This window comes from Pseudorasbora parva, chromosome 3 (assembly GCF_024679245.1).
Source record: "Pseudorasbora parva isolate DD20220531a chromosome 3, ASM2467924v1, whole genome shotgun sequence".
Taxonomy (NCBI): Eukaryota; Metazoa; Chordata; class Actinopteri; order Cypriniformes; family Gobionidae; genus Pseudorasbora; species Pseudorasbora parva.
This window is the reverse complement of record NC_090174.1, coordinates 22536115-22549912: the sequence shown is the minus strand read 5'-3', so window position 1 is coordinate 22549912 and position 13798 is coordinate 22536115. Positions and strand designations below refer to the sequence as shown.

The 13798-nt window shown below is 39.7% G+C and overlaps 1 protein-coding gene across 1 annotated transcript in view; it reads left to right on the top strand.

Annotated features, from left to right (window-relative positions):
• Positions 1–13798, top strand: part of setbp1 (SET binding protein 1) — a 97660-nt gene that overhangs the window by 70987 nt on the left and 12875 nt on the right. The gene's annotated exons all lie outside the window — the stretch shown is intronic.

Genomic DNA, 13798 nt, shown 5'->3' with positions numbered 1-13798 from the left:
GTTTTTCATGTGCATATGATACGTACTTTATGGAGTATTATACGCACAAACCACCCGCCCCACCAACCCCATCCTACCCAAGAGTGTGTTATATATCATATGCACGTGAAAAACTGCGTAGCATATGCATGCCAAAACTCATTTTGGCGTATGTTCCACGAGTTTGCACACTCGTACTATTGATACGCATTACCATGAGATCGTGTTGGACATTAATGAGCTAGGCTATACGGCATTTCAGAATGTTTGTAAACAGTCGGCACCAGGATACTTCCGGGTGGCAGAACGCGAGCGGCTTCTATTGACAAACTGAAGAGATCCAGCCGGCTACTGTAAACATAGTTAAGAACATTGCTGTTGATTAAAGTTGAAACTATGAAGAAAACATGTTGTGTTTGGGGTTGCGCCGTCATATATACAGCAAAAGGTGTAGGATTGTATCGATTTCCTTCAGAAAAAAGTAAATATATCCAGCAAAACCTGTGGGTGAGGAGGCTAAAGCGAGTGGACGTCGTCAAAAGTGGCACTAAAGAGAAGTATCCTCAAAACGGTCCGTCTACAAAATCATAGCAGAGCATAATTATCTTCAGCTGGGGAAATTCGAGACTAATATTAGTAAACTTTAGATCTCTTTTTAAGATCGAACTCATTGCCAGTCACTGCCTGAAGTAAAAGTAGGAAGAGACTGAACTTCTAGTGTCATGTTGGCTACTGATCGAATGTCAAAGGAAGAAATAGGAAAAGCAAAACATAGGTGTAGGCTGATGGATGATTAATGCGTGTACCACATTGGCTTCATCATCACCGCAAGTTTAGTTTGAGTGAATGCCTAACGTTAGCGGAGTAGCGCTAGTCTACAGCACGCTATCCTTTTGACCGTCAGATGCTCACGTCTGTGCCATCTGATCCGACCCCGACCGACCAACAGAAAACCATCATAGCCTTTTTAGTTAGATAACAGGAAAATAGACAATCTATGATAGCCTAACATATTGTAAGTCAAACAGCAACAGTCACTAAAATAACTACTCAATGGTAGGCTGAGGCTCATTTAAAAATGATGGCAGTAGACTAGCATTACATCTACTAGACCAAGGTTAGGCATTTCATGTATTGCTATCTCCTGAGTTAATCAGTCCCTCAATAATCATGTTAACTTTGTCTGAATCCCAAGCAATTTACTAGCATTGCCATAGGAATGCTTCGGCTTTTTCCACCCAGAAAAACGTTTATTACTTTTGGACGTCATTGTGAATTGTCGTATAGGCATTTAAAACAGTATAGCCTATTAAAAAGGTACAATTGCTCAGTTCACTGTGTTGAGAAATCAGGCATTTTGTCATCTTTATTTCAAACGACCCGACCGTCAGCGACCCAAATATCCTTAAAAATATTTTTGAACGACTCGTAACTGCAGGTACCCGCGGTTGACCGCAGGCACTCGCTCGTTTTGGATCAACCTGCTCATCACTGACACACACTAATCTAACGTTTTTCTGGACAAGCACTTTTTTTTCGGACAAGCAAATCGGTCATTCACTTGTCTAAGCACATGAACATGCTTAATGTTGAGCCCTGGTATATTTATATGTATGAATTTAACAGTCCACTGAAGACTTTACTTTTCTTCTAGCATTAATAGCTAACATATTCCACTATTAATGCAAGCCATCATCTTATTTTTCTACAAAAATCATTGATTTTATTTGGGCTGTGTGTCTGTCATGGTCTTGGCAGTGATGACTTGTCTCAGAACATCTGCTTGAGTCATTTAAATGCAAAACCATTGAAGACCCAGGTGAAATGAGCCAGCAGCGGCCAAACGTATTATTACCCGCATTATTGCTAGAAAATTGAGGTAATTTCACACACAAAAGAAATGTAACGTTTCATTATATGCATTTCTTCCTCCAATCATGTGGGTGTTTTTGAAACGGGTTTTGATGTGTAGTGGAAATGTGTCTTGTTTCGTGAAGTGTTTGTATTTTAGGCAACTACAGTGGCTCACATGTTGTACATGCTGACAGACGACCAACCAGTTTCACGAGTTGTGCCTTTCTTGCAGTAGTTCGAGATGATCGGGCTTGAGGAGCAACTGAAGTTGTCAAGATGAGCTTGAAAATAAACTTATAACACAGCTGAAGTTCTGAGCCGTGTAATGTCTTGCTCTTGTTCCCAGCACTTGAATGAGAGCGCTCCACTCGAGAGGTCATGAATGGAGGGGCTGTGAATGTGCGGAGGGAACAGACTTTCAGGCTTACTGGCCCGCTATTGGCCCACCGCTGTCCAGCCTGTGACACACATCAGGCCAGACGCACCTTGAGACGCCGTGGCCCACGGGCCCGCTAAATGGAGCTCTTTATTCTCGCAGTGGCAGGGGGGTATTTTTGTCTATGTGGTATCAGGGTCCAGAGTTTCTTATCCCCCCTGCCTTTGTCATCTCTCCTGAGGCTGCACTTACCACCACCACCCCCCATCCTTAAGTGCCGCTCGTTGGGAAGCGAACACAAAGGGGTGTTAGTATTCATTTTGTTTGTTTGCTCTGGACCTGTCAGCCTGTCACACAAAGCAGGCCAGATCAGAGCGGGCTGCTCCGCTCTCAATGGAACCCGAGGGGGTCCGATGAGGAGAACGGGAGGGGAATATCTCTTCCCCAGCGTTGTTCCCACAGGGTAGGGTGGTCCACTGTAGAAAAGGGTGGATAGTGGAGGGGGTACGAGGGCAGGGCCGGGGTTTACTGGGGCAGAAAGGAGGGTGTAGGGTTGTTTCAAAGCCAAGGGAGCCATGTGAGGATCATATCAATCACTCACAGTTTTTGGAGGGAATAGTTATGAAAGAAAAGGGGAGTTCGGGGGGCTTCGTCTCCCTGTTCCTGTCTCTGCTCTGTCCTTTCTCCTTAGTATATCTCCCTCTCCTCTCTCCCTCTCTCGGCCTCTTTGTGCCGAGGCCTTTCTGGACATCTGCCCAGACCTATACACAGGAAAAAATGAAACACTCAAGCCACCAGGCGTTTTGCCAAATAAAGGGCTGCAAAGAACTAGTGTGTGTGTGTGTGTGTGTGTGTGTGTGTGTGTGTGTGTGTGTGTGTGTGTGTGTGTGTGTGTGTGTGTGTGTGTGTGTGTGTGTGTGTGTGTGCGCATGCATGAGTGTGGAAGAGAGAGAGAAGCAAGAGATGTCAAGGGTGCTTTTATTCTCTAGAGTTGGTAGTTTATTATTATTATTATTATTATTGGAGGCATCTTGTTCTTTAGTGGAGCTTAGTCTGTAACCCAAAGTTCAGTTTCTAAAATAACAAAATGCGTCAGATGTGAATACGACTTTTATTATGTTCTTTTATAAAGGTTTTATCTATTAATAAGATTTAATTCAAGGGGTGGTATCGACAAACATGTAGGTCTAGAATGCAACTTGCCATATGGCGGAATAAGTATTTAGTAATACTTTCAATTCCTAAATAAAAGGTATCATTTGATGTCACATTCTTATAGAGTACTAAGGATACACACTAAGGAATATTTTTATTTGTTTCAAAATGTCACTTTCCCTGCAAAATTTTCACTGGCCCCACTACAAAAAAAAAGAAGTAATAAATGATTGCAGCTGTCACTTTAAGACTGAATGCACGGATCTAATACACTGATACTGTTACACATGCATTTTCAACCGTTTACATTCACTTAAGACTTAACTGACTATGTGTACTCAATTAGCTGTTTGACATAATTTTGTGTGAATTTGTCAGTTCAAACACAAGATGACTTAATGTGTGTGCTTTCTGGTCACACGTTCCGGATGTGTGAGCACACAAAAGTTCTCAAACGGCGTGTTAGTACTGAATTTAGTCTCGTTCATGTATTCCTGAATATTTAAACTGGCAGGGCTTAAAAACATGTGCAAATGATAAACTTTCGTGACAATGCAGCACTGGCCTCATAAACGTTGTTCATGCTGACCCAGGGCCATCGGGTGATCCTTGAACACTGACTTGGAGGGCAAAACAAGGCTTCCACTACTGGTCATTAGTTATTTTGACCAATTTTGTACTCTGTACTAATTTATTAAGAAAGTGATGTTCAGAATACACCTTATTGATAATGCAAACTATACAGGCAAGCAGCTAAATTCAAGATATGTATGCAGTGTGCTAAATTATACATTAAGCATTTTCCCATATACAATCATTCCAAAGAAAATGTTTTAAATTAATTTTAAAATACTTAATGTAATTAAGACAGTGATATTGGAAGACAAAATTGTTTCACACTTGAAAATTAATGTATAGTGCAAAGGTTTCATGTTAAGCATTTCCTATGAATAAACCTCCTAATCTGGAAATGCACCTGCAGTTGTATGAAAGTGCAAATATTATAAAAAATTATATTATTAAAAGTAAAATATTATAACATTTTAAAATGAACCATAAGATGAAACTTGACTTATCTTGGCCAGAATATCGGTGCGCCCCTAGTATCAGTAGATACTTTCAGATACAGTACATGTAAAATTCAATATGCATATCCTGTATAATGATATGCACACATGAACAGAAAAATACTGATTTAAAAGAATCTAAAGTATTGATACATAGTGTGAGAAAAATGAATACAGTGTGTAAAGTGTTAATTTTTCTTGCTGATACATGACTTTCTGCATGGCCGAAGTTTGTGATTTACTGTCTGTCCCACTAATGTTGTTTAGTCTGGCTGTATCTGATCAGGCAGGTGAACAGAGGCCGTCCAGCTATACTAATCAAAAACCTTTCACCTATCCAGATTAAAAGCTAACTCCAACCAGTAGAAAACATTAAGCTCAAATCAGCATAAAACGGCCACTGACAGAAAAAAAGTCTTGGCTTTTCATTGTAGATAATGGAAGTAAGTGAGGTATGGTTTTCATCAGGCCTTTGCCCCTCAGTCTCCCACAAGACCTCTACCGCCGCACCACTTTCTCATTCCTGCGGTGCATTCCACAAACACTAGAAATGCCAAATGGAGGAATTCTTCATCTGGATAAGGGGATTTAGTAAAGTGATCTATTGTAAACAGTCTGAGACTGATTGATTTTCTGAAAGCAGTGGGTGATGACATAATGACCTTTGGCTATATGCCACAGTGTGTGTCAACTACATGACGCTGAATACATCAAAATGTAAGGTCACAGAGCAGTTTTCAAAACCCTTCACCCTAAGTATTAAACTTACAGAGCATAATTTGTCTTGCACGGTTTGTGCTACGAATGCGAATCATGTCCTTGGTTGATATGTGTTGTATTTCAAAAGATTAGGGCCAGTAAAATGTAATTTTTTTATGTTTTATTATTATTAAAATAAATGATTAATTATGGATTAAATTGATCAAAAGTGACAGTAAAGACATTTATAATTTCAATTTCGAATTTTGTTCTTTTGATCAAACAGTTTATCAGTTTCCACAAAAATATTAAGCGGCACAACTTTTTTCAGCATATGAGAATGCTTTCTGAAGGATTATGTGACTAAGTGATGTATAAAGACTGCTGAAAATTCTGCTTTGATTTTAAAATATATTAAAAATAGTTATTTTAAATTATTATATGTTTATGATATTCCCTTTTTTTAATCAAATAAATGCAGCATTGGTGATCATAAGATACCTATTTTATAAAAATGACCAAATCTTTCTGATCTTAAACTTTTGAATGGCAGGGTAATTTTGTAAGTTATAACTTTCATTTATCAGACAATAAAACGGGTGAAAAAAAGTATTATACATTATCAGCTATCCAAAACACCTTTCAACTGCCTGATGCTAACAACCAGAGACTTATGGAGTATTTTTACTTTCTACACAAGTACACTTTTAAGTATACTTTATCTGTGTTTTTCTTTGGAAAAACTTTACTTCACTACATTCTAAAGCATAATATCGAATGTAGTACTTTCTCACTTGTAATACTTACTCAAGTAAAACTTTGAATTACTTTTACTTGAGTAAAAGTATACAGTACTACATTTGTAATGTAATTAAGTATTAAATTATATTCAATATGAAATGTATTGCAGTAAAAAGAACAATATTATATTTTGGAATGTTGTGAAGTAAAAGTTTTCCAAAGAAGAACACTAATAAAGTACATATACTTAAAAAACAAAAAGTTTTTCAGTTTCTGTTTCCAATGACTTTTAGTTTGTATTTCTTTGTTTTCCCGGGTTTAGTTTTTGTTTCCTTTGTTCTCATATGTTTGTTTCCATAGTTACTGATCGTGTTGTTCACCTGTGCCTTGTTGTGTTCCTAGTTATTACGCAGTGTATTATGGGGTGCGTCACAATCAGATTCCTAGTTCACTTGTCAGGGCACTGAACAGGACATAAGTCAATATGCTGACTAGGAAGTAGAAAGCTGATTGAGACGCACTGACTGTCTTCGTTTCCTACAGCGCTCGTCCACTTCTTGTTTTTCTTTGCCTTACCTGCATCCTGATATTAGCATCATGATAGTGTTTTGTACAATGGTAAATGGTAAATGGACTGCATTTATATAGCGCTTTTATCCAAAGCACTTTACATCTTTGCCTCACATTCACCCATTCATACACCGACGGCGATGTCAGCCATGTAAGGCGCCATCTAGCTCGTCGGGAGCAGCTGGGGTTAGGTGTCTTGCTCATGGACACTTCGACACTTGGTCAGGTGGAACCGGGGATTGAACCACCAACCTTCTGGTTTGTAGACAACCTACATGAACCACTGAGCCACTGCCGCCCCAAAAACAAACTGGAATCACTGACGTTTCACCTGAAGAGATCAAAATCTCTGCAGATTTGCAGTAAATACATAACACTAAAGCAAGTTTGATGAGTTAGAATACTTATATATAGCGTTAAAGCTTAGGTGTAATTAATTTGCCTTGGTGTTGTGAAGCATATTTCTTTAACTTTAGCAGTAAACAAACATCATTTATGCCACATATGGAGGTTAGTCATAAACCCTGAAGAGTCGAGTTGCAAACTGAACGCAGCTGTGGAAAGACATTAGTCACGGAGCTGTATGATTCCTGCTAATGACCCCTGCTGACTGTTCTCATTAGTGCAGGTGGAGGATACTTCATTTTACTGATGTCCTGCTCGCAGTGTAGGCTATTTTTTTTTATATTTTTTTTTAAGAATGGACTACAAACCCCTTTCTCTCTGTAAATATTTAGATTTTCAATTAGAAGTTGTTGTTTTTTACAGCATTCATGTAGGACCAGCGAATCTGCACATTTCTTGCAGAAGATGGAAGGCGTTGAGCAATAGAGTAACCAGACCTTTAGAGCTGGCACACTCCGCTACTTAATAAATCCATTGGTAAATGTCTGTTTATTGTGAGTCTGTCTGTCACTGTGACTCTGCCCCTCTCCACACAATGGCCATAAACCAGTAAAGCGGCACTCAATGGATTTCTTATTATCACTTGAGCTGCTGTTCGTACTGGATTGGCTTGGAAAGCAACCATTAAAGGACACAGATGTTTCTAGAGTCTGAGCTTCTTCAGTTGTTGGCGTCTGGCACATGGCAGGGGCAGGATGGCATCAGAATGCTGCTTTGCCCTTTATTATCCTCTATTCAGCCTCTGAACCGCCACAAATGTTTCATTATCCGTTCACATATTCATGCAACGTCTATGCTACAAACTGGAAGCTCTATTTAGTTTGTGCCAGATACATTGTTAAAGCCGTGGCTTAACATGTCCGTTGATGTTTTATAATGGGCTTTAGAATGAGCCCATCTTTCCTCTCAATCTTAGTCTGTGAACAACCATCATCCAGATGGGTCTTCTTTGAAGAGAAAGGAACTTTCTCATATTGACAATCGTTGATATCGTGGCAAACGATAGACACGCTTGGAGAGGAGGGTGGTCGGGGTACTTTCTTTTATCATCTCTGCGATGCTGGCAGTTTTATCTCTTATATGTTAGCGGCAGATTGAGCGCTCCGCCGTTGCTGCCTACGGTCTGTTAATCAGTCAGGGCGGATGAGTTCAGAGGGCCTGGTGGGACTGCTCATAATTAATTATTCCTCACACCAACAAACACACAGCGTGACTGGAACTTTAAAGCCAATTGCCATGATTACGGAGGCTAATAGTATTAAAAGCCAAATTAAGAGATGAGAGAGTGCAGCAGTGTAGCCAATGAGAGAGAAGGGCTCGTTTGTGTTTGACCCTCTCCTCCAATCAATCTAATTCATCATTAAAAGCATTAGACTGAGAGAGTGCGAAATTGAAATGGCTGCTAATTGTTTCTTTTGTCAAATAGCTCATTTTCATGCTAATTCTGATGTATTAGCAGAGAGTCATGGTGGCGTAAACCAAAAGTTAAACGTAAACCATTCCCTAACAAGACATTCGTTGAGTGTCACAATCTAAATTAAGATTTTTTGGAGGGAAAGAAGTAGATCCCAGTAGATCCTTATGTTACATACAGGGAAATTAGACGTACTGTATTATAGATTTCATAGTATCGTATCTATACAGTGACCTTAAAGTCAACATTAAATTTATTTTCTTAATGCACATGTTCTTGGTCAGTTTTTGAATGATTCATTAAAAAATTGGGTTTTTGTAATATGTTTTTGTAATAGCAAAATAGTTGTTTGCCATTGTTTTAGCCAACTGTAGTATGTACCTCTAGAAAGATGGATATCACAATTTTTGGACTCATTGAATAACCCTGGGGTGTCCAATGCCGCTCCTCGGGGGTCAATGGCCTGCAGTTTTTAGCGTTAACCAGCTCCAACACACTTTCCTGGAAGTTTCTTGCAGATGTTCTTAAAGGTCCCGTTCTTCGCGTGCTTTCGAAGCTTTGATTATGTTTACAGTGTGCAATATAACATGAGTTCATGTTTCGCATGCAAAAAAACAGTATTTCTCACACAATTGACTTATCTGTACAGCGCTGTTTCCTCTGTCCTAAAAACGGCCTGATGATTTCCTTGTTCTATGAAGTCCCTCCTTCAGAAACACGTAACGAGTTCTGATTGGGCCAGCGCTTCCCGTGTTGTGATTGGACAGCAGCTTAGCGCACTTTGCCCGGAAAGGTCCCGCCTCTTACTATAATGGGGCGATGCAAGCACTGAATGCGCGCTCTTCTCCACGTGGGAGAGCAACAAGACCACGGCCCCTATTTTGCGTGTTTTTGTGGGCGGAGGGTTAGTCAACAAACGGTTCTAGTAACGTCACTACATCCCTGCACTTCCTGCTGTAGTCCAAACCGGCCTTTCGCTGTAGGCTTTGAAAGGGAACTTCTGTTAAATAAAATATCTCGCTTGGCATTGAACTTTGAGCGTTATAATTTTACAGGGATTATTTATGCTCTAACAGCAACATTACACACTAACTAAAGTTTGAAAGATGGAATCGCGAAGAACGGGACCTTTAATATTTGGATATACAAGGGTCCAGGGGTCTACCGTTGGAGAAAGCGTAACCGCTAACTTGGATCACTTGTGCCTTGATAACAAATCATATTACAGCCTTGACATCATTGAATTTCGAATCAATCCCGGTTGGCGGATACCGTAGAAATGAATGAGAAGTGTCTTAAAATTAATAATACCTGCTACACAATTGTCTTTTACTTCTCATATAAAACAGCATTATTTCTGTCGTAAACCAATCCAAATTGAATGTTTAAGAGCAAGTGTGTTAAAGATTAGTGGACAGGCAGGAGTTGATTCATTAAATGATAAGCTATTTCCTCATAAAAGTAGTTTATTCAGCATAGTGAAGCCTCTCCTCCTCCTCTGAGGAGGAGTTTTTAGCTAAATTTACACTTTTTTTCCGGCTAAGTTTGCAGGCTTGCCTTCAAGTGGCTTTAGGTGAGTCTCAATCAGCTCCCTAGCTCTTGTGCTTGTGAATCAGTATGTCGTGTACACAAATTTGGACACTGGAAAGGACGGTGAAGGACGCTAGCTCATTGGGACACTAAGGATTTTTGTGCTCTATTATTTTTGTAAGAGATGATAGTAAAAAACTGTTAACCCCCCCAAATTCTTCATGTAGTGGACTACTAGTAAAATGTATTTTAAAAAATTGGGACCATTCAGACACTTTGACCTGACCATATTTTGCTTAAGTTTTTGCTTAAAATTTTCTCTAATTGCTAATGCGTCCTTTTACAACACATACTGAACAAAATGAAGCATTGCTTGGTAATTGGTTGACCTAAATTGGTATTATCTATTTGTGTGGTTAAATTTAACATCTGATTGGTTGATTATCATCCATTTCATACCTTTTTTATCAAAGTTATCTGACATCATCCAGATGAATTTGTTCTGAAAAAATTTAACTCTGAGTTCTTGTCATATTTTCTAAACTATAGTGAATAAACTGTGATAATGTGCAAAAAATGTTGAAGGTGTCTGAATACATTTTGGTTTGACTGTACATGCAACATTACAGCCATAAATAAATTATAAATGTAAGCTAGATTGTGTTAATTACCTGTCTAATGATGTATGTTTATGCTGAAATAAAAAAATTAAATAATGGTTTCTATTTTTAAAAACATGTATTGCGTGACTTGATCAGCCGTTACGCTTAGTGAGTTGGCTCACGTGATTTAAGTTCCCGCGCTTCAGAACTTCTGTTAAGGGAACATAGTGGGCATCGATGCACTCTGGGTTTTGCATGTGGGGCTTTTTATGGAGCAAAAGTTTCAGTGCACAGGAAGGATTCTGGGATTGAGACTGCCCTTAAAATGGCCGACTCCCTGATTAGTGCCCTGACTACTGGACCAGGGAGCTGATTGAGATGCTCACTTTGTTTCTAGTGAGTCTGAAGACCTTGGTTAGCTGGTTTCAGGGGTGTTTAATAAGGGTTGGAGCTAAACTCTGCTGGACAGTGGCCCTCCAGGAGCAGGTTTGGACACCCCTGGAATGTCCTATTTAAAAAGAAATCTATCATTATGAAAGTAGAAAGGGTTGCATGTTATAAAAATTAATTGTACATTAATAATAATTTAACACTTAGCCTAAGCACTAAAATGTCACGTTACTTATATATATATCTTTAACATGTTTAAGCCTAAGAAACAGCTAATTATACTTCAATTGACAACATATTGAGAGACAGTGAGGGAAAAACCACTGTAAACTAATACAGGCTGCTTGTATACAGTGCATTATGTCAAAATGATATTTGATCTGTGGATATATCATGACTTAATTAAAATTGCTATTACAATTACAAAGCTTTTATGAGGCACTTAAAACACTCTTGATAACATAATTAAAGCTTTTAGATCTGTGACAAGCATGTGCTTCAGTCAAATACATGGCATCATTTCAAAATGTATAGCATAATCAGATGTTTCCGCACAGATTACATTTTGTAATCCACTGTGTCAAACTAGTGCGCATGTTGACTGTCCAAGGATGGATTTAAAGGTACCTCCAGTCCGGTAACTAGAGCTAGATTTTCCAGATCAGGTGATTGACACACTATCCAGGTGTGTGTTGTCCTCAACCAGGTGTCACATTACCCATGGCCACCATGGCATGAGGACTGTCTAACAAGTCAGCACTGGCTTTCACTAACCAATTCAGAAAGTGTTACTGAGACTGTGTTACAAAGGCTGTAATTTGACCAATTAGCCCTGTGGCTAGCACACTGACGTTTGGTCCGAAAACAAAGCTGACCTGCTATGTTAATTGAACTATACAAGCTTGTGGGTTTTTAGGGATGACATTAAAGAAAGAAATGACCCCTCCGAATATTGCACTTGTGGTGGTGTGCTGGTTGCAATTTGTGTAGCAGCTCTCCTTCTACAAGCTGTTTGAGTGTTATTGCATCGTTTGTCAAAGTTTGGATGTGTCCAAACTTCCAGAGTCACGCCAAGCTGTGTTGATCCAGCATCAGACTCGTGGACTGCTCATCTGTCAGTCTGAAAGGCAAACAGTGAGCTTTTGCACCAGGACAGGCAGGATTTAGTGGAGGGTAGAGCAAGTTTGGCCGGGTATCAGTCGGGCAAAGTTGCATGTTTGGCTCTCTGCATTTCTGTCTATTTTCGGTGGCTCTGACTCACAGTATCCCATGGTTACCAAACACATAAGAGGCCAATGAGGTTTTTGCTGGCCAATTACCATGGCGGTGATGGAGAGGGGAAAAATGAAGAGAACAACAAGAGCAAGCAAGAAATGGAAGGGGTGGGGGGGTATCGAGGGCTCCACGAGGATGCCAAATCTAGCTTATTATTATGCAAGGGACTCTGTAATCTCGGCTGCCTTCTCCCTGTCTGTTTATCTGGTCTGAGACTGACTCGTCTCCTGCAGTTCTGGGCTTTGAGTGCAATGGTGTCCGCCAGGATTTGGTGCCTACTGCACCAGACTGCCCAGTGGCCCTGCCAGAACTACTGCTCTGTTTACAACAGATAGGAAGTGCTCATTAGAGGGCTCATAAGTCATTTATGACGGCAGAGATTTTTATTATCTGGTGAGGGACTCAGTGTCAACACATTGACACAATATTCTGTGGTGTATTTACACTGAGCAATGGCATATTTGTAATGTACGACTGCCGAACGCCGTCTCCTAATTTTAATTCACTTGAATTGTAGGTTTGACACTTGTTATTTGAAAGGTAACTCTATTTACGTGCCATTAATAGTGGTAGAACGTGGAAGTGTTTTATTCTGATCAAAGAAATGGAATATGACAGGCAAACGATAAAGATGACAGATATTGAGTTTCCCAGTGAGTTTGTAGAATAGCTTTGACATCCTCAATGGCGAGGTTACACCATATCCCTCAGATTTTTTTTATTTATATATTTATTTTTGTGGGGGGGAATATAATGCCATTTAGGCAAATTAAAGGGCGGCCAGGAGACTTGGCATTCAACAGCGGAGACTGTATCCTGTGGGCCGGGGGAGACCGCAAATTCCTCATAGGATTACAGGATTAGGAATCTGAAAGGTGATGCAGTTTCTCACAGATGGGGGAAATAAAAAGGACAAGGCTGGCAGAGGAGTGATCCCTCATTAATGTCTGCTTCCCTTTAATTAAAAACTACTGATTGAATGATATTGGAGAGGATTAGGCTGAGGGATGACTCCTGAAACACACATAGACACTTAAGCGAGTTTTCCCAAAGCATGCTGGGATATTTTAGGTGAGGGCTGTGCACGGCAGATAAAAGTCTTGCCTGCCTGGGCTCTTTCAGAAGCTGGTTAGGAGTTAAGTGATGCATTGCTCTTGGCTGATTACAGGATGAACAAAAAGCTCTTCCAAATAGTGTGAGAGGTTGGCAGGTCAACATTATAAGGTTTGCCAATGGACTCCATAATTGTCTCTGGTCATTTAACTTGTCAAAGGTAGCTTCTGTCGTTCACAAATTGGGTTTAAGGGAAATAAATGTAAAAGAAAACTAAACTGCAGTTCTCCTTCCTCCAGATAAATCTGTGCTTTAAAGATTTGTGTTTTATTTTTGGAAATGCAGGGGGAAAGAGAGAGTTTGGAAATTGTGCAAGGTTTGAGCTCACATCACCATGCTCAATGGGTTGGCACTAACTAACCTGGATTAGTACATCAGAACACCTTAGAAATGGCTTAGAAAGCCACTTACAACATTTGGCACCAAGTTATTAGTTATTCATACCTAAAGTGACTAAGATTTTAGTAAGAGATGTAGTTGTGAGCTTCTTTTCTCTGTGGTTTTTTCATAGTTCAGCTCAGTTCAGATCGCTTTCACTGTTGTTTAAAGACATGCCTTTCATCGCTCCAGGATGTCATCTTTCAAGGGAACTTACTTTAACTCTTTTCCCACATTTGTCTTTCCATGC